Genomic DNA, 19,491 nt, shown 5'->3' with positions numbered 1-19,491 from the left:
TCCACGACGTCCTCTTCTGCCTCTGTTTGCCTGCAACTGGCCCCGGAAAGCCCTCCGGTCCAGACCCAACTGCACATGCGTCGGCTGGAGGCTCTTCCGGGCCAGTTGCGGGCGAGTGGAGAGGCAGAAGAGGACGGCGTCAGAGCGATCAGGCAGGAGGGGGTTGGAGGAAGTCCCAGGTATGTATATTTTCTTTAAAATCACCGTCTCAGGTATGCTTTAAGGACCATGGCACACAGATAATACCAAGGCTGTGGAATCGGAGTCGGGGCAATTTTGGGTGCCTGGAGTCAGAAAAAAATGCACCGACTCCTAATGAATTTAAACTGTAATTAAAATAGAAAATATGATAAAATGTTCTATTTCTCAGATAATAGTCATCATAAATAATTTATATATACAGTAATAGCTGTGCTTAGTCCACAAAAATGAAATAAACCAATCAAAATTAGTTACTTGTGATGCTTCAATAAAGCAGTCCCCGTATTTTTAAAGTCAGATATACACATCTGATTGTGACTGTACAGTATATATGATGTGTACACAGGAAACACACACACACACACACACACACACACACACACACACACACACACACACACACACACACACACACACACACACACACACACACACACACACACACACACACTAAGAATAAAGCCTGATGTGTAGCCGTGTCACTAATAGAGATGGTCAATGAGATGGAAATAATTCTGTGTTGATTCTGATTTATGCAAATGTACTTTGCTCATGAAATCAAATAATTTGATACGTTGTTAAAAATTTGGTTTGGCGACTACGAATTAAATGGTACCTGAGAAGGATGAAAAGAAAAGTTTTATACATACCTGGGGCTTCTTCCAGCCCCCTTCAGGCTAATCAGTCCCTCACTGTCCACCTCCACCACCTGGATCTTCTGCTGAGTCCTGGTAATTCAGCCAGTCAGCGCAGTCCGGCCGCATGCCGCTTCCACAGCCAGGAGCGTTCTGCACCTGCTCAACAGTGCTGCGCAGGTCTAGTACGCTCCCGGCGGCGGAGTGTGTGCATGCACACTACACCAGACTGGCTCAAGTACCTGGACTCATAGCAGAAGATCCAGGTGGCGGAGGACGACAGCAAGGGACCGATTAGCCTGAAGGGGGCTGGAGGAAGCCCCAGGTATGTATAAAACTTTAATTTCATCTGTCTCAGGTTTACTTTGTTACACAGTAGTACTATACTCTACATATGCACTCTCCACAGAGCTGCAGGGAATCCACTGAGAATGTTGTGGACATTGAACACAGAGGTGTTTGTCTATCACCCATAAACCTGGTTCAGATTGTGCATGAAGAATGTGTAATAGAGGAAGAATCTCCTTATTCCCCTGCAGAGTACCTGCACATCACTCTTACATGCACCCACAGTTACATTGCCTAGGGCCTAATAGATGTTCTTTGTTCCGACCTGTACCTTTTACAAGTACTCTTACCAAGGACTAGTTTTAGTCTATGACTAAAGGGAATAAATATGGCAGTCTCCATATCCTTCTCACTTAAAGAGAACCCGAGGTGGGAATTACTTTTACTATTGGGGCACAGAGGCTGGTTGTGCGCACTAAGACCAGCCTCTGTTGCCCCGTCGTGTGTCTCCATGTCCCCCCTGCTCGCCGCTATACCCCCCGCATTGCTGGCGACACGCAGCGTGTCGCCAGCTCAATGTTTACCTTGCGCTGTCAGTCAGCGCTGCTCCCCTGCCTCCTCCGCATCGGCGCACCCGCCCGTGTCCCTTCCCTCCCGCTGATAGGAGGGAAGTGACGCGGCGGGTGGCGCCGATGCGGAGGAGGCGGGGGAGCGGCGCTGACTGACAGCGCAAGGTAAACATTGAGCTGGCGACACAGCCAGCAATGCGGGGGGTATAGCGGCGAGCAGGGGGGACATGGAGGCACACGATGGGGCAACAGAGGCTGGTCTTAGTGCGCACAACCAGCCTCTGTGCCCCAATAGTAAAAGTAATTCCCACCTCGGGTTCTCTTTAAGTTGTCTTTTAAAATTCCTAAGCGTTGGCAGTTAAGAGACGAATTTCATGTTACATACTTTCAATCAACAAGATTGTAATATGCAAATTAGAGGAGTCAGAGTCGGTGGAATCCTAAACTGAGGAGTCGGAGGATTTTTGTACCGACTCCACGGGAAAGCACCTGCTCAATCTTCTAATAGCCAGCAATAGGAGAATTATTGTTCAGTCACTATACAATTTCTTTTGGCCCATTTGGACATTAGATTAGACAAAAAGTCTAATTTACACAAAGTATAAGCTATCGCAGATTGAAGTGTATGCAAACATTTGCAAGATCGATATTAAGAGCTAAAAATCAATCTAAAGCTGGGTCTACACGTGAAGATTTGTCTTATCAATCGAGACACTGATGCGGCTCGATTGATAAGATCCGATAGGTCCCATCTCGCTGCCGCCGATTCCCTACTCGTTCCCCACGAGCGGACAATGGCAGGGAATCGAGCGGAGATCGAATCCGGGGAACGCGGAAGAGGCGATCCGGCGGCTAATCGAACCGCCGGACTGTTACGTCTAGACCCAGCTTAAAGAGAGTCTGAAGCGAGAATAGATCTCGCTTCAGACCTCATAGCTAGCAGGGGCATGCGTGCCCCTGCTAAAACGCCCCTATAGCGCAGCTTAACAGGGGTCCCTGTCCCCCCAAACCCCCTCCGTGCAGCGGGGGAGCGCTTCCTGGTTGGGGCAGGGCTAACCGCCGCAGCCCTGCCCCATGCGCGTCTGTCAGACGCGTATCTCCGCCTCTCCCCCGCCCCTCTCAGTCTTCCTTCACTGAGAGGGGCGGGGGAGAGGCGGCGATGCGCGTCTGATAGACGCGACTGGAGGCAGGGCTGCAGCCGTTAGCCCTGCCTCCAGGAAGACAATCCCCACGACCAACTTGCGGGGGGTGGGTTGGGGGTGAAGGGACCCCCGTTTAGCCGCGGGATATCGGCGTTTTAGCAGGGGCACACGTGCCCCTGCTATATATAAGACCTGAAGCGAGATTTAGTCTCGCTTTAGTGTCTCTTTAAAGATTGAACCCCAATGTTGGATTTTAGTAGTCATAAAATAACTGATTGTTATACTGATCATAATATCTACTGAAAAAAGTTAAACGGTAACTGAAAAGTGTATGGCCAACTACATCAGGCGACTTATGTTGGGGATACACGGTACGTCTCTGTACCGTGTATCGGCCAGCTGATAATATTCAGCTGGTCCGATCAAGCCGCTCGATCCCCGCCGGCGGACAATGGCAGGGAATAGAGCGCCGATAAGAAAGCGCCGGCGTGGACGATCCGGCGGCTTACTCGGCTGCCGGATCGACCCGTGTATTCCCAGCATTCGCGGCCAATCGACCATCCAATTTGATTATTATAATCGAATTGGATGAAAATCATTGCTGCCAAGTGCATGCCCGACCGACAAAGTGACCAATTTCAGGACAGAAATTGGTTGATTTGTCTATCGTGCATGCTGCAAGAGGTCGGGTCGAAGTTTCTTGGTCGGGTGCACGGCGGTAGAACAGCGATTTCCGGGAACGAGTGACGAGACGACCAAACCCCCGCCACAATGTATAAATGTGCCCCCCCCCATGTGCATTTATACGTTAATTGTCCTGTTGCAGCCTCCGCCTAAAGTCCCGTGACCTCCGGGCGACTCTGTACACGCTACTGGCGACTAGCGTCTGACGTTATGCGCCGACGTCAGACGCTATGCGCCAGTAGTGCATATGGAAAAATCACCCAGAGGTTACAGGACACCGCCCGGAGGCCGCATCAGGACAGGTAACTTATAAATGCAAACACGGGGGGGGGGGCACATTTATACATTAGGGGGCAGCGCCGGTGTGGATGCAGCGGGCTCAGCCGATTCCCTGAAGATATCAAGCTGAAATCGGATGGGAATCGTCCTGTAGTACATGGGCAGAATCAACAAGAGATACATTTGTGTCTGTCAATTATGCCCATAATCATCAGGTGCATGGCCACCTCTAGTTCTCATTTACCACCAGACCATGTACGGCCAGTAGGAGAGAGCAGTGCAGCGCCCACTCTGATGGTAATCTGTATTCTGGCTGTAGCCTGGGTCAATAACACAGAAGTGCGGTCTGCTTACTGCAATTGGGGTGGGGTCTGTTCTCAGCTCAAGTGAGAACACTATGGTCACCATTCCACTAATGGCAGAAGAGCATTTCTGCTATCATGAATGATGATGCCACAAATGAAATACATGCAAGCCTCACTAGTAACTGTCACTAAGAAATTGCTTGTGCCATAGCCCTTTGGTATCCTTAGTAACTACTCTGTATACCTCAAAGACAGGAGATAACTGATAATCAATCTTTGAAACACAAAAACATAAGATTGAACATCAAAACAAGCAAATATATAAAAACAAAATAGAGCAGATTTGAGAAACTCCATAATAAATTCATAAAGAAATTGTTATTGAAAGGAAAGCAGTTTATTATTCTGGTGCAGGTCTCCATTTTAAAGGAGTGCAGCCTGTATTTGTAGTTGAATGGCAGATTTAAAAAATAAATAAATAAATAAAAAGGAGCTCTACAAATCTCTGGAATCTTGTGACAAATGGGGGCGGGCGGAGTTGAACTTACCTGGGGCTTCTAATGGTCCCCCACAAAACGTACTGTGCCCGCGCAACCAGTCACCGATGCTCCCCTCCCTGCCACCGATTCACTTACGGAATTTGGGACTTTAAAGTCGAAAACCACTGTGCCTTCTCGGCCTCGCTCCCGCTGACTTCACCGGGAGTGTACAGTACAGGCACAGTACAGTCTGCGCCTGCACAATTCGCTCCCGGTGACATCCGCAGGAGAGAGGACGCAGCCGCACAGGTGCAGTGGTTTGCGGCTTTTAAGTCACAAATTCCGGAACTGAACTGGCGGACCGGAGCATCGGTGACTGGCTGTTGGGGGCTCAGGACGTCTGCGGGGGACCATTAGAAGCCCCAGGTAAGTTCAACTCTTCCCTCCCCCTCTTACCGCATTCCTTTAAAGACAACTGCCAAAGACAACCCAATAAAAAGAAAAAACCTCAGTGAAACAAAAAAAAAAAAAAATTGCCAATAATTTACTCAAATGTCTAAAGAAAAAGGTGAAGCCTTCTTTACCGCATAGGAAAACAGGTACATTAATTCAGTAAGTGAAATCAGTATAGGTGGCCATACATCTGTCGACTTGGCAGCCAATCGACCACCTGATAATTATTGAATCTAATGAAAATCTGTGCCCCCAAAAGCATGTTTAATCAATGATTCGACCAATTCTGGGCACAAATTGAATGTAACGATCCGACATGCTGGGAAGTCTCGGGCAGATTTGCTCAATCAGGTGCACTGCGGTAATGACGTGTAATCATGAACACGACAAACTCCTGGCCGTGTCCCCCCAAATGTTAGCTGTACCCCTGGTGCACATCCATTTATATTTTACGTGTCTCACCATGCCCTGAGTGTCCGCTCTGTACTTCCTCATTGGTGCTGCACGTCGTTTAGCACCTGTGGCGGACACATCATCAGACACTTGGGGGGCGGCGTGATAGGTAAAGTATAAATGCAGGGGACCCAGGGTGGGTACATCTAACTTTTGAGGAAAACGCTGCCAGGAGCAACGAGGCGGTGTTGCGAGAGAGATTTCCTGCTGAAATTGACCGTGGATCAGCTTGCGGTTGATAGTAGCCATCTCTCTCCAATCATGTAGAGATCTGTCTTTTGGTCGATTGGCCACCAAAATTGCTTGATGTATGGCCACCTTATCACTAAATAGCATTAAGTTACCCTTCATGAGATTTAACTTGGAATGACTGGTGTAACCCAAGGCTCTCCATAATACAAGCCCAAACATAATACAATCTGGTTGTACAAACTAACTACCGTATCTCAACGACAACCATGAAATAAGGACAGACTACATACAGATAAATTATGCATGATTTTGGTAGTTCTTCATATAACATACATGGGGTCAGTTTGGATAAAAACCTTGTACAGCAGATTGCAAAGTATACGGGTGCTATTACAAGCACTGAAAGCAGATCTGACCAAGTACCTAGTGTGTAGAGCTGCAATCAGATAAATACCCTGCTACACAACAGCAATCTTATCAGGGTTTTGGGAGAGACCAAAGGTACAGAATGATAGTTCTGTGCCACCATGATCTAAGTAGGCAGGAGTTGAAACAATTGACTCCCAACAATTGAGTGAGTTCTCTGTACCTTTCCACTAACAAGGTAACAAACAAGATGCGTCAGGTATAGATAAGGCTCGTACACACGCCGTACTAAAAGGCGACGACGGGTCCGTCGTCACTTCCCGCTGGGCGGGTTTTCAGCTGACAGTACAGCGTGTGTACAGTCTGTCGGCGGACTGATAAGGCTGTTTCTGAACGATTCGCCTGGCGGATTGTTCAGAAACAGCCTTATCAGTCCGCCGACAGACTGTACACACGCTGTACTGTCTGCTGAAAACCCACCCAGCGGTAGGGAACAACGGACCCTTCGTTGCCATCAGTCAGACGTGTGTACGAGCCTTTACTCTTGCATACAGCCAGTCCTAACTGCTTAGGAGCAGCTACACAGACCAGAACACTTTGTTTGACTGTGACTAGTAGACATAATAGCTGTAGTTACATAATTACTGCTAGCAAGAGAGTTTCACAAAACTTTTACTTTCTACTATTATTCTGCCTTTAAGCAACTTAAGCATGCATGTTTTTTAATGCTGGGAATACATGGTTCGTTTTTGAGCCATTTAGATGGCTCGATAGGACAGGTCGGTAATTATCTCCCGTTTGATCGTTTCCCCGCTCGATTTCTGATAGAAGTGAATGGACAAAGATAAGAAAAACAAGTGGAAGATAGGAGAATCGACTGCAGAACGAGGGGCAAAAACGATCGAGCGGAGAATGGAGCGCCAGAAACAAACCGTGTATTCCCAGCATAAGTGGAAGTGTTCCCAGAAGTTATTCTTCTAGTTTTGTGAAGTGCAAGGACAGATTATAATCTATCAGGCTTTACAGGAGTTAACGTTCGGTGCACCAGCCTTTGTAAATCACCCCATCAATTTCTAACATGACAACGTTCCGCATTTGACCATATTTAGAAATTTAAAAATTCAATAGTGCCCTTATCACAGAGTGCAATTTTTTTATTTTCTTTTGCCAATCTAAGCTGGTTCCCAGACATTCATTTTCAGCAATGTCCAGTATGCACATGGGAAAGTCAAATGGCTCTGAAATGTTATAGTATACATAGGGGTTTTAGCTTTAACCATACAAAGGTGGATTTTTTAAGACAAGCCACACAACCAGGTTAAATAGTAAAACAAAAAAAAAATAAAAAGTTTAAAACTGCATTAATTTTATCAGTAACCTCTATAAAAAAAATAAATAAATAAATAAAAATCAGAATGTAGCATGTTTCCTTTACTATTAAACTGTCAATTTGCAATATAATAACATTCACAGACTTTCCAAATGCCATGTTGAACACAAGTACTCAGAACTACGGTAAAAGCAAGAAGAGACAGACAAATAAAGCTGTACACTTACCATTGAATACTCTTAGTCTGGGTCAAGTGGCCTGAAAACGAGGGGAGGAAACAATGGTTACTAACGCAACATAAACCTTATCCATGCAGTGCGTTTTGTACAAGGAAAATAAATGAGGGAGTGCGCTTTCCTAAAATGACAACTTGTGTTTTCCAATCGTTTCAACTAGTGTAGTGTAGCATTTTGCGGTTTTGTGAAGCGTTTTTGGTGTAGTAGATTTCATGTATTGTTACAGTAAAGCTGTTACTGAACAGCTACTGTAACAAAAAACTCCTGGCAAACCGCTCTGAAGTGCCGTTTTTCAGAGCGGTTTGCGTTTTTCCTATACTTAAAGAGAACCCGAGGTGGGTTTGGAGAATATTATCTGCATTCAGAGGCTGGGTCTGCATATACAGCCCAGCCTCTGTTGCTATCCCAAACCCCCCTAAAGGTCCCCCTGCACTCTGCAATCCCTCATAAATCACAGCCACGCTGCTGACAAACAGCTTGTCAGAGCTGGCTGTGTTTATCTCTATAGTGTCAGTCTGCTGCTCTCCCCGCCTCCTGCAGAACTCCGGTCCCCGCCTGCATCCCTTCCCTCCCTGCTGATTGGAGGGAAGGGACAGGGGCAGGGACCGGAGCTATACAGGAGGCGGGGGAGCAGCTGAGACTGACACTACAGATGTAAACACAGCCTCACAGCACGGCTATGATTTATGAGGGATTGCAGAGTGCAGGGGGACCTTAGTGGGGTTTGGGATAGCAACAGAGGCTGGGCTGTATAGGCAGATCCAGCCTCTGTATGCAGATAACGTTCTTTAAACACACCTCGGGTTCTCTTTAACATTGAGGCAGAAACGCATCCGCAATCCAAAATCTGCAGCAGCCCGGGAGTATGCGTTTCTGCAAAACGCCTCCCGCTCTGGTGTGCACCAGCCCATTGAAATACATTACCCTAGCGGATCCGCACCCGCAAGCGGATCGCAAACCGCAGCAGAACCCGCTCTGGTGTGCACTAGGCCTAAAAGAGGTGTACACATACAATACATACATTCCTCCCATAATACAATGCACTATAAATTACTTTTTTTTTTTAACTGATGTTGCAGTCACTTATATTAGGCATTAAAGCTCTGACTGGTTTTGGACTAATTAATCTCCTAAAAGGGGATTTTCAGCAGTTCCTTTTCTCTATACAATAGCACTCCCTGGAAAAGAGATAGATAGATAGGTAGATATAGCGGCCAGACTACCAACTTTCTTGCACACGACTGCCAGTTGGACCAAGAAACTGCTGTTCAGTAACTGCTTTGGAAAATAACAGATTTCCTGAGAAAACCCCATAAGGATACTGACTAGTTCAAAATCCATCAGATCTGAAAAGAGCTTTACTACTTACTGTAAGTAACTGACATATGTAGTGTGCAAGTATGTGTATACACAGAATATTCAATCTTACAATATTTTGCAGTAGTGGTCCTTAAAGTAAACCGGACATGTTAAAAATAAAAATATATAGGTTAGGCCAATTGGTCCCTTGCTGTCCTCCACCTGGATTTTCTGCTAGGCAGCCCGTTACCGCCACCAATTGGGGCATACTGTGCATGCGCGTGCCCCGTCAGCATTCTGCACTTGCAGAACGCTACTGGCCTTGGATCACGTGCTGACTGGCGGAATTACCAGGCCATCTTTTGATGTGTTATGTGTCTATAACGAAACTAGTCAAGGACGGAGTCTCTGGCTGCGATTCTTGAAGTGAGAGGTGCACATGGGACAAGAGTGTGCAGCAGGGAGTGATACCACAGCGGTCAGACCAGGGGGACTGCACGGGGAAGAGCCCGTTGTAAAACTCAAAGCTCTGTGACACGTCAAAGAACCATGAATGCAATATATGAATAAACAAGACTGATTTTAAAGTAATGTTGCACAATGATGGTTTATTAGGATTATTGTGAGCTATTTTGCTGACCAGTATGTATGAGAAGATGTCTGCAGGAAGACAGAGGGTCTGATCGTGAGGTGAGGCTAACCAAGTTGATGCCCCACATGCGAGCAGAGACCACTGTAATAATGGTCCATCCCATTTGGCGAGTATCGCTGAAGGGCGTTGGTGAAGGTTTTGTAAGCCACATATGACAACGTGGGCGCTGTGTAGATAAAAGTTTGGAATTCACAGGCTGCCTAGCGGAGGATCCAGGTGCCTGGGAAGCAGGGATTGCTCATCACGGAATAATCACGAGTAACCACAGTGGTTACTCGTGATTCAAATTAGCTTTAATTGCCCCCAGCTGAGCAGGTATATGCGGCGGGTTAATTAAGCATAATGCCGCTCTCCGCCCAGTGTTTCAACGAACTTGCAAGCGTCTATTGGAGGCTTTGCAAGCCTCGCTATGGAGCACTTCCTCCTTCAAGCCGGAAGTATGAAGTGCGCCATAGCGAGGCTTGCAACACGTCCATTAGGACGCTTGCAAGCTCGTTGAAACACTGGTCGGGCAATTAAAGCGAATTTGAACCACTGTGGTTACTCGTGATTATTTCCCGATGAACATCCCCGTGAGGGACCGATTAGCCTGAAAAGGGCTGGAGTAAGCCCCACATATGTATTTTTCTATTTTTTAACATCTCAGGTAAAATTTAAGGTTGGCAGTCCACTTTGGAACTGTGGAATTTTTTCCCATTTTGAATTTTTTTTTTTATTAGCTCAACTGATGCCTCAACAAGCTGCTGTACATTATTCTAACTCCTCAGATACTGTCCATACTAAATAATGTGACAAGGTCTCTGTAAACAGAAAAGTTATGAAAGGGGGGGGGGGGGGAAGGGGGGGTGGGAAATCAAAAAGTATTTGAGAAAGAATAACTAGTCTGCATTGGAGTAAGGCAGGGACTAATTTGTACTCAGACATCAGCATCTGATGCACCACTTACCACGCAAATTGCAGATCTGTTTTTGACTTTTGAAACCCTATCACACAAGTTCTAGCAGTTTCCAAATAAAATTCTGTACTTGACTAGATTTCAATTATAAAGTGAAGGGGAAAAGCATTTGATCCCCTGCCCATTTTGCTTGTTTGCCTTTTGACCAGGAAAAGACCAGTCTAGAATTGTAATAGTAGGTTTATTGCAGCAGAGAGAATAAAAGAACCATCATAAACATAGTGCCTCAAAGTCAGAGCTTATTTACATTGTAATGAGTGAAATAAGTATTTGATCCCTAGTTATAAGACTTCGTATTTGGTGACAAATGCCTTGATGCCAATCACAGAGTTCAGATGTTTCTTGTAGTCGGCCCACTCCTCTTTGCAGAACCTATACAAGTTGTGGTTGATGTTTGGTAACAAACTTTCAGCACTTTATTTGATTAAGGTCTAGAAACTGGCGAGGCCACTTCAGAACAGTCATGAGCTTCTTCTTGAGCCACTTCTTTGTTGCCATAGCCATGTGTTTAAGCCATTGTCAAGCTGGAATACCCATCCACAACCCATTTTCCATACCCTGGCTGAGGGAAGGAGGTACAACCCCCCCCCCCCCCCCCAACATCGCTTTGATGTGGTGAAGGTGACCCCCAAAAGCATGTGTCCTCCATGTTTAATGGTGGGGAGGTGTTCTTGGGGTAACAGGCAGCGTTTCTCCTCTTCCATACAAGGTGAGTTGAATTGGTGCCAAAGAGTTGAATTTTGGTCTCATCTGACCACAACCCAGTTGTCTGGATCATTCAGATATACATTAGCAAACTGCAGATGGGTCTGTACATGTTCTGTCTTGAGCATGGAGGCCTTGAGAGCTCTGCAAGATTTGAGTCCTATATTGTTTAGCGTGCTACCAATTGTTTTCTTAGTAACTGGTCCCCACTGCTGTGAGATACTTGACAACTTCCTATTGTGTAGTTTTGGGCTGCTTTACCGCCATTCTTATGATCACTGCAACTCTACAAGGCGAGATCCTGCATGAAGCCCCAGAACCAAGGTAGAAAACGGTGTTTCTTCCATTTGTAAAATTATTGTACCAACTTTTGTCACCTTCTCACCAAGCTGCTGATAGTCTTATAGCCCACTCCAGCCTTGTGCGGGTGTACAATCTTGTCCCCACAGCCTTGGACAGCTATTCGGTCTTAGCCATTGTGACTATATGGAATCTGACTGATTGCATCTATGGACAGGTCTCTTTCATACAACAAACTGGGATTAGGAGTGCTAGCTTACAGGGCATACTCAATCTCAGGTCATAACCTTTGAGGCACTTTAAGTGTTTTGTTAAAGTGAAATAAAACTTATGTAACATTCAATTAAAAATGTGTTTTCCCTACTTTATTGCCCATAGTTACAATATTTGCTTTTGTGCACAAGTAACATTGTCTATTTACAAATGACAAGTTCCAAAAGTACAGTTTATCTGCTCTGAAAGCTGCCACTGCATTTTATTCATAGCTGTTAAAAATTATATATTAAAATCTTCTAGTGAGCTCTTCTGAATTGAGTGCATGTTTGAAGAAGAGAGAAATTTCAGACAGGGCTGTGGAGTCGGAGTCGAAGACATTTTGAGTACCCAGAGTCAATGGTTTTATAAACTGAGTCGGAGTTGGAGTAAGAAGATTTTTTGTACCGACTCCACAGCCCTAATTTCAGCACAGCTAAGAATGTAAACAATGTTATCTCCTCTTCAGATAGTTAGGATCATAAGATGAAGGAGCATTCCACTGCAGAGCAAAGTGCTGTGTTAGAATGCTGTTGTGCTACAATTTGTTTGTGCTAGTAGGTTTAAAGCTGCAAGAAATCTTTCAGGGCCCATTCACACTAGAGCGTTTTGCCGCAATTTCGGCAAAACACTCAAACGATAGCGCTTTTTAAAAGCGCTAGTGTAATAAAACCCTATGGGCCCATTTTTACTTGGGCGATTTGCGGTAATCGCCTGCACCATTTTCAGGTAGTTTCCCGGCTATCGCATTTCAGCGCTATAGAAGCGCTAAACGCGATTGCGGAAAAATCGCCGCAGTGTTCAGTGGTTTTTCCGCTGAAAGAAAAAAAAAAAAATCACTCACGCAAAATTGCGCTGTCAAGTGTGAATGGGCCCTTAGAGCAAAGAAGAAATGCTGAGTTTCAGACCATTTTAATCAGTCTCTCACGTAAAAAAAAAAACCTTACCAATAAAATTATACACTGGTCATATCTTGGTCAGAGGGCAAACAAGCGATAGATGGATAGTGAAAACAAGTGAGCACCGCTTATGAGGAGTGGTCTCACACAGAGCATAAGTGGACGATAATGTCAATCCACCAATATTCTTGAGCAGGTTAACAGAGATAAAATTGCGTTTAACAGGGCATCTTATAAAACACTATTAGCTTAAAGGGAAGGTCCAAGCAAAATAAAAAAATGAGTTTCACTTGCCTGGGGCTTCTCCCAGCCCCCTGCAGCCATCCTGTGCCCTCGTAGTCACTCACTGCTGCTCCAGTCCCCCGCTGGCAGCTTGCTGACCTCGGAGGTCGGCGGGACGCATTGCGTACATTTTTACGCATTCCCACTAGTGCAGAACATTAACACATACATTTTTACGCGTTACTGGTTCAATGCGTAAATTTTTACGCATTGAACCACTAACGCGTAAAATTGTATGTGTTAATGTTCTGCACTAGTGGGAATGCGTAAAAATGTACGCAATGCGTCCCGCCGACCTCCGAGGTCAGCAAGCTGCCAGCGGGGGACTGGAGCAGCAGTGAGTGACTACGAGGGCACAGGATGGCTGCAGGGGGCTGGGAGAAGCCCCAGGTAAGTGAACTCATTTTTTTATTTTGCTTGGACCTTCCCTTTAAGGTTCATTGCTTCTCACTAAAGAATGAACAAGCTAGAAATAGGAACTAAAGGCAGGTGTTAAGACTCATATACACTTCAAACTCACCTGGGGTGGGGGTGAACCCTTAAGAATTGCATTACGTGCAAGATTTGGAACAATTGATGTACTCACAAGTGTTTGACTCCAAGAAAAGCTGTACCTTTCTCTAAAAATACCCACAACAATAGGTAGTCAAGAGAAGACCTGCCATGATAAAGATCTAAAGGCGTGGCCTGTGACATGGGGCAGGGCTTTGAATTCACTATAGAGTCTTTAACCACAGGGAATCCATTCAGCATACATAGACTTATGCATATTACTTTCCAGAGTTCTTTTAAAGCCCCCCGCCCTAGGGCGCCGTCACACAGGTAAAAGCTGACAGATTTTGGACTACCCATCTTCTTATGAGAGATTATGATATTTTTTGATTTACCAAAGTGTTTATTAAAGTGCAGTTGATCAGTCCAACTGCTAAAATAAGGTGTACCTATCCAAGTAATGAATTTGTAAAACATGAAGTTAATGCTGACAATGTTCCACAAGGAACGATCATTACTGCCGACTGACAGCAACATCAGAAAAAATGTATTGTGCATTATACTCCTGGAGAAATCTATATTTTATGTGTGTATGTCACATTTTTCAGGATAAGCGGTGCTTTAATGTCGCCGCCCACTTCAACCACGTCAAAGTGCATCGATATGCATTTTTCTTTTTTCACTGGGTTGCATGGCACAGGATGTGATGGAAATGTTGCGATGTCAGTGAATGCAATTCCTGGACAGAAGCGGAGACAAAGCAACACGGAACAGTGTGTGGTGTGAAGAGGACCTTAACCTTGTTACATGGACGGTGCAGTCTCCAGCCAAATCTGGTTTACCACTTTGTAACTTAGTTTTGTAAAATATTTGCTAACACCAATTTTGTTTTAATATGCAAGAAAGTGGGTGGATGAACTGTAGGTGTTATTAAAAGCAACAGCTGAATTTAGAAGAATTTCTGAAGCAGCACTGAGTATTTAGTACTGATCTTTAGTTGAAAATATCAAATATTTACTAGCCATTCCAAACACAAAATTTCCTGTGCCTAATAGTGTAAGGAATAGTTCACACTAGAAGTGCTTTCTGATCATTGGCGATTGGCAAAACAATGTAACCGGTTGCACGAGGATGATCTTAATGCAGCGTTGCAATTTGTTTAAAACTACAATTGTCCCTCATGCAGCATTTTCTGAGCAACTACACTTAGAAAAAATGCTGTAAAATCGCTTAGCAATTGTATTTTGCAGTGTGAACCAGGCCTAAAGGCTCTAATGAAGCATGGACTTCCACAAAGCATCCCAACCTTTAAAATACCTTGCACCAATTTTAAGTCCAATAAGGTGTGAAGTGGGGCCTTCATGGATTGGACTTTTCCAGCACATCCCACCAATGCAAAACTGGATTGACATGTGGGGAATTAAAAAAAAAAATAAATATCAAGTCATACCCTTACACTGCTTCATGGTCCAGTTCGAACACTAGCCTCTTTTTTTGGCAGTGGGCATTGGTCAGCATGACCACTCTGATCCAAGAACATGCAACAAGCTGCAATGCACTGTTTGAATACATCTCATGCCAGCATCAAGCAATTCATGCTACAGTGGCTATTCTGTGAAATCATAGCAGACAGGATAGTCTTCATGTACATAAATAAGCCTTAGGTGTCCATCTCCTGCTTCACTGGTCATTCCTTAGAATAGGTAGTAACCACTGCACACCGGGTACATCCCACAAGACCTATTTTGGTAATGTTCAGTTTATTTAGCCATCAAAATGCATCCCTTCGCAAAGTAATTTAGATCAAAGTTCTTGTCTATTTGTCCTGATTTCAACACGTCACCTTTTAGTTGACATTGTTCACTTGCCGTCTTATAAATTAGACAGGTGCCACTGCTGAAACTTTTCCAATGTAATTTACTAAACATGTGAATGTTTTGTTTTTTTTAATTTGTGACTAATCAGTATAAAAGACTTCTAGCCCTAGATCGCCAACTCCTTTGAGGTTAAGTTACAAGAATTGCACATTGCTCTTTGGAAATTTGTTGAGACAAACGTGTCAGCATTTTGTAAAAGGTGTAATCATTTAAAATATTGCAAAGAAAATCTTTACTGCCAAGATTTTGTGCGTGGATGATTTGTTGGCCGGATGCGTTCTGAACAGGTGATGCCAGCTAACACCATCAAAAATACTGAGGAGTTTCAGGTGTACAGTATACTAGGAAATATTTCACTTTTCTATATTTTCTAATTAAGTCAAAATAGAGTCTCATTTTCTAAACAGAGACACGCTTTAGACTTAAATTGTAAAAATAAAAAGCCCTTTATAAGTATTGTTTACATACATTTTCATAGAGCGTGTAGGTAAACGGTATTGTGAGAGATTTTCGCATACTATGCCAAAGCGAAAATACAGGCTTACAACCTGATCATGTGTTTACATAATTTTGTTTGTGGGGATACAGTTCATAGCAGACTGCTAGTCTGTTCTGTGTTATGCAATGACCCCTTAAAAAGTAAAAAACAAATAAGCAAACAATGTTCACATTCATTTTTTTTTTTTGAACATTTTAACTGGAAGGCAGTGAAAAAAAAAAAAATATATGTTTTGATCTAAAATAAAAAAAACCTCTGATCTTACACTTAAAATGTTTCTGCTGAAAGTGCTTGAAAAAATTACAACATAACAAAAATAGGACATTATTCTTGTGATGCCATTCTTAACTTCCAGCAACTGGGCTACCAAAGTTTCCCAGCCTGGCACAATGAGCTTTTTCTTCAGTGGCAATTGTAGTTAAAAAAAAAAAACAAACAAAAAAAAAAAAAAAACTTATTTCAGACAGCCTAATCGAAGGATCTTAAAATATTCACTTTCAATAACTGTAAATCATTGAAAATGTGTTTAAGTAGTATATGTATCGATTACATGTGAAAACAGGAAAAGGCAAAAACAAATATATCACACACACACACAAAATCTTTGTCAAGTCTGCTAATATAAAATACAGCCAAAATTATGCAATTTCATTATTTTTCCAGGTATTCACATTATTAAAATTGTACTATTAAATCATTATTTAAAAATAGTCTGACTACTATTTGAGAATCAAGCTAGGATGTTTGTTTATACAAATATCAAAATATTTTAAGTATTTAAGACTTTACATTTAACAATACAGATAAAATACACAATAACTATATTAAATAAGTGATGAACTTCTATAAAAGGTTGTGCACTTGAATTCCACATATTAATTACTGTAATTGGTTAAACAAAATGTGGACGTTCTGTATATTTTACTTTTAAATTTGCTAGTCACACATGATATGCTTCCTATAGATCAAAAATGCACAAACTTCCGAATTGCAGATTTTAACCAGATTAAGATATTGTAAAGCATGAGGAAAATGTTTACTAACTGCAGCATAACTTCTTTGATGGCATTCAGGAATTTAAAAGACTTACTGGGAAGGTAGAGGGAGAGAAATTATGTACTAATGTTAATAATAATATCTAGGACCTTTAGTCACATTCCCCATAGTTTCTATAATTAAAAATACGTGTGCTACTCGTACTAGTAGTGAGGTTTCCGAATACTTACTTGTAAACATCTGTCATCCAATGTCTTTTCAAACAAACATAAAACCTAAAAGAGAAAGATTTTTTTTTATTTATATATATATATAGTGCTTCGAATTAAAAAAAAACAATCACCTTGTTTTTGCCATAAAAGTATTATAATCTTACCCGATAATACTGTATATATATCATGGTCTTCTCTGACAGTTTGTCATATTGGTTACCTGTAAACAATAAAAGAATATGATAAGGCATTTTGTAATTTACGGAAGTATTGATTCTGAATCAATACATCCAGCCTAAAGCATTCCTAATCATATTATATTAGAAAGAAACAAGCCTTTACAAAAAATATTGTACTCTCTTTAAATTGAAACTCTTGAGTCTCGAAAAAAACAGAATGGATACCTGCAAGCATTATATCTTATTTTCGAAATGGACAATCAAAATAAAAAATTACAAAAGCAAGGGCAACAGTTACTGTGCTTCATACTGTGTATATAAGCTAAAATATTAAGGGCATGCCATGCTCTTCAAAATTACTTAGAACAGCAAAAATTATTTTGATAAATTCCAAGCTTACCACATTTTAGAAAAGCTTTTCATTACTCAAGATAAACAGCAAAATCAATTGTGGCTGCAATTTTCAAGAGGCTTTCTGTTCCAACTATTTAGCAACAATACCCAAAATAATTATGCAAAGTATATAAAATGTTTCTATAGATTATCTGCATTCTCTCCAAATGCAAGATGGAATATAAAATTACATTATGGATACTGTAAACGTATCACTATAACACTTTGGAAGTGGTCTTAGCAGAGGAATAAGGTAATGACAAAACAAAATGATATTACCTTACGTCCTAACTTCACAATTTACATACCTTGCAAACCAAAAACAGCAAAAACCGCAGACAAGGTTATTACCTAAACTGTAAAAACAAGTCTACTTCTGCACAAAGCCACAATTCTTTCTCAAATCTATATGAAGCCATATTTACATAAAGTATAAGCTATGTTTACACAAATCAGAAAAGCTGTCAAAGAATGCATTATAAGAACTACAAACGGCAAGGAAATGGTTAAAAGACTACACCCTACATAAGTGAAAATATATGATTTACACCATATCCTCAAACTGCTTCCCAAAGAAACAAACAAGCAACCACACTATTCCCTATAGCTTTCACATAAATCACATACAGTTCAAACAGGCAATATGTATAATTTCTTATCCATGTCTGTAGATCTCAGGGGCAGAAAAAGCCCATAAAATGTGGGCATAGAGGAGCCCTGTGTGTGATGCACAAGCCAGGTATGCAGCTCTGTGAAGCCAGCATGGCAGACAAGGTGCAGCCTGGAAACATCTACAACACAGCAAATCTGTAGAAAAAGCTGGAAATATGCAGATAAATGGTATAAAGTCTATGCTGAGCCCCTGGAGGGGCAGGCAGAGGGCAGAGCCAGGATTGGGGCTCCTGGGCTGGGGAAGGGAGCCCAGCAATGGTCAGGATTCAGCTTTTTCAAGGACATTAGCTTGTTTTCTCTCCCCACCCCAAGGACAAAGAAGCAGCAGCCATACTCACCCAGCTGCACCGCCATTACAGGGAGGAGATGTCACTCGGTGTCCAGGGCCCCCCGAGCCCCTCAGCATCCGGGGAAGCCGCAGCCAGGCAGCCTGCATTGCTCCCCACATCACTAGACAGGAGTCCCCCGTGTTACCCCACAAGCTCAGCCCAGGGAGCCCCTCACCCCTGTCCTGCCGCCATTTTGTGCAGTCTTCCTTCTTGCTGGAGGAATACAGAGCGGCGCCTCTGCTCAGCCTGTGCGGCCAGCTCTCTGCGCTGCTGCTCGCCTAACCCTGGCATTATGTAAGCGGGGATACTCTCCCTGCACCCCGACTCTGCTCTCCCACACCCCGCCATCTCCCCCACAGCAGCTCCCTTCCTTTCTCCCCAGCTCAATGGCCACTTCTCTCTGCACAGCCGCCGCTACATGCTAGTCACTCAGCAGCCCGGTGACGTCACGCTCATGTGACTAGCACACAGAGGCGTAGCTAGCAAGTGAGGCGCAAGGCATAAGCTTGCTATGGGCGCGTTGTCTAGGAGGGCTGCTGCAGTTGTGCTAGCAGCTTTCTGCCTGTGTGAGAGCAGCCCCGTCCTCCTCCTGCTTCCTTTGGCTGTGCTGTGCTCTGCTATGGGAGTTCAGAGCAGGAAGACGGGCTGTTATTCCATTCAGGCTCCTCCAGGTCAGGGCCTTCTCCACTAGCCTGCGATTTGCTTCTGATCGCAAATCGCAAGGTACATTAAACTAATGGAAACTGCAGCAGCAATTTCCATTAGTGCGATCCGATTGCGATGCGATTTTGGACAAAGCGCAATCGTCGTCCTGCTGCGTTTTGTATGCGATTGAGCTAGACTATAATGAGTATAGTAGCTCAATCGCATGATGGAAATTGAAACG

General features: G+C 43.4%; 1 long non-coding RNA gene across 1 annotated transcript in view; it reads right to left on the bottom strand.

Moving 5' to 3' along the window:
• LOC137561197 (uncharacterized) overlaps window positions 1–19,016 on the bottom strand; it is a 32,506-nt gene extending 13,490 nt beyond the window's left edge. The window contains exons 1-4 of the long non-coding RNA XR_011029920.1: window positions 18,615–19,016; window positions 17,197–17,252; window positions 17,051–17,095; window positions 7,604–7,634 (exon numbers count right to left, since the gene is read on the bottom strand). This is a non-coding gene — a long non-coding RNA (uncharacterized lncRNA). The remainder of the gene's footprint in view (window positions 1–7,603; window positions 7,635–17,050; window positions 17,096–17,196; window positions 17,253–18,614) is intronic.
• Between the last annotated feature and the right edge of the window lie 475 nt (window positions 19,017–19,491).

This window comes from Hyperolius riggenbachi, chromosome 3, assembly GCF_040937935.1.
Source record: "Hyperolius riggenbachi isolate aHypRig1 chromosome 3, aHypRig1.pri, whole genome shotgun sequence".
In the NCBI taxonomy this organism is placed as follows: Eukaryota; Metazoa; Chordata; class Amphibia; order Anura; family Hyperoliidae; genus Hyperolius; species Hyperolius riggenbachi.
Note: the sequence above shows the minus strand (reverse complement) of the source record. Positions and strands in the feature narration are given on the sequence as shown.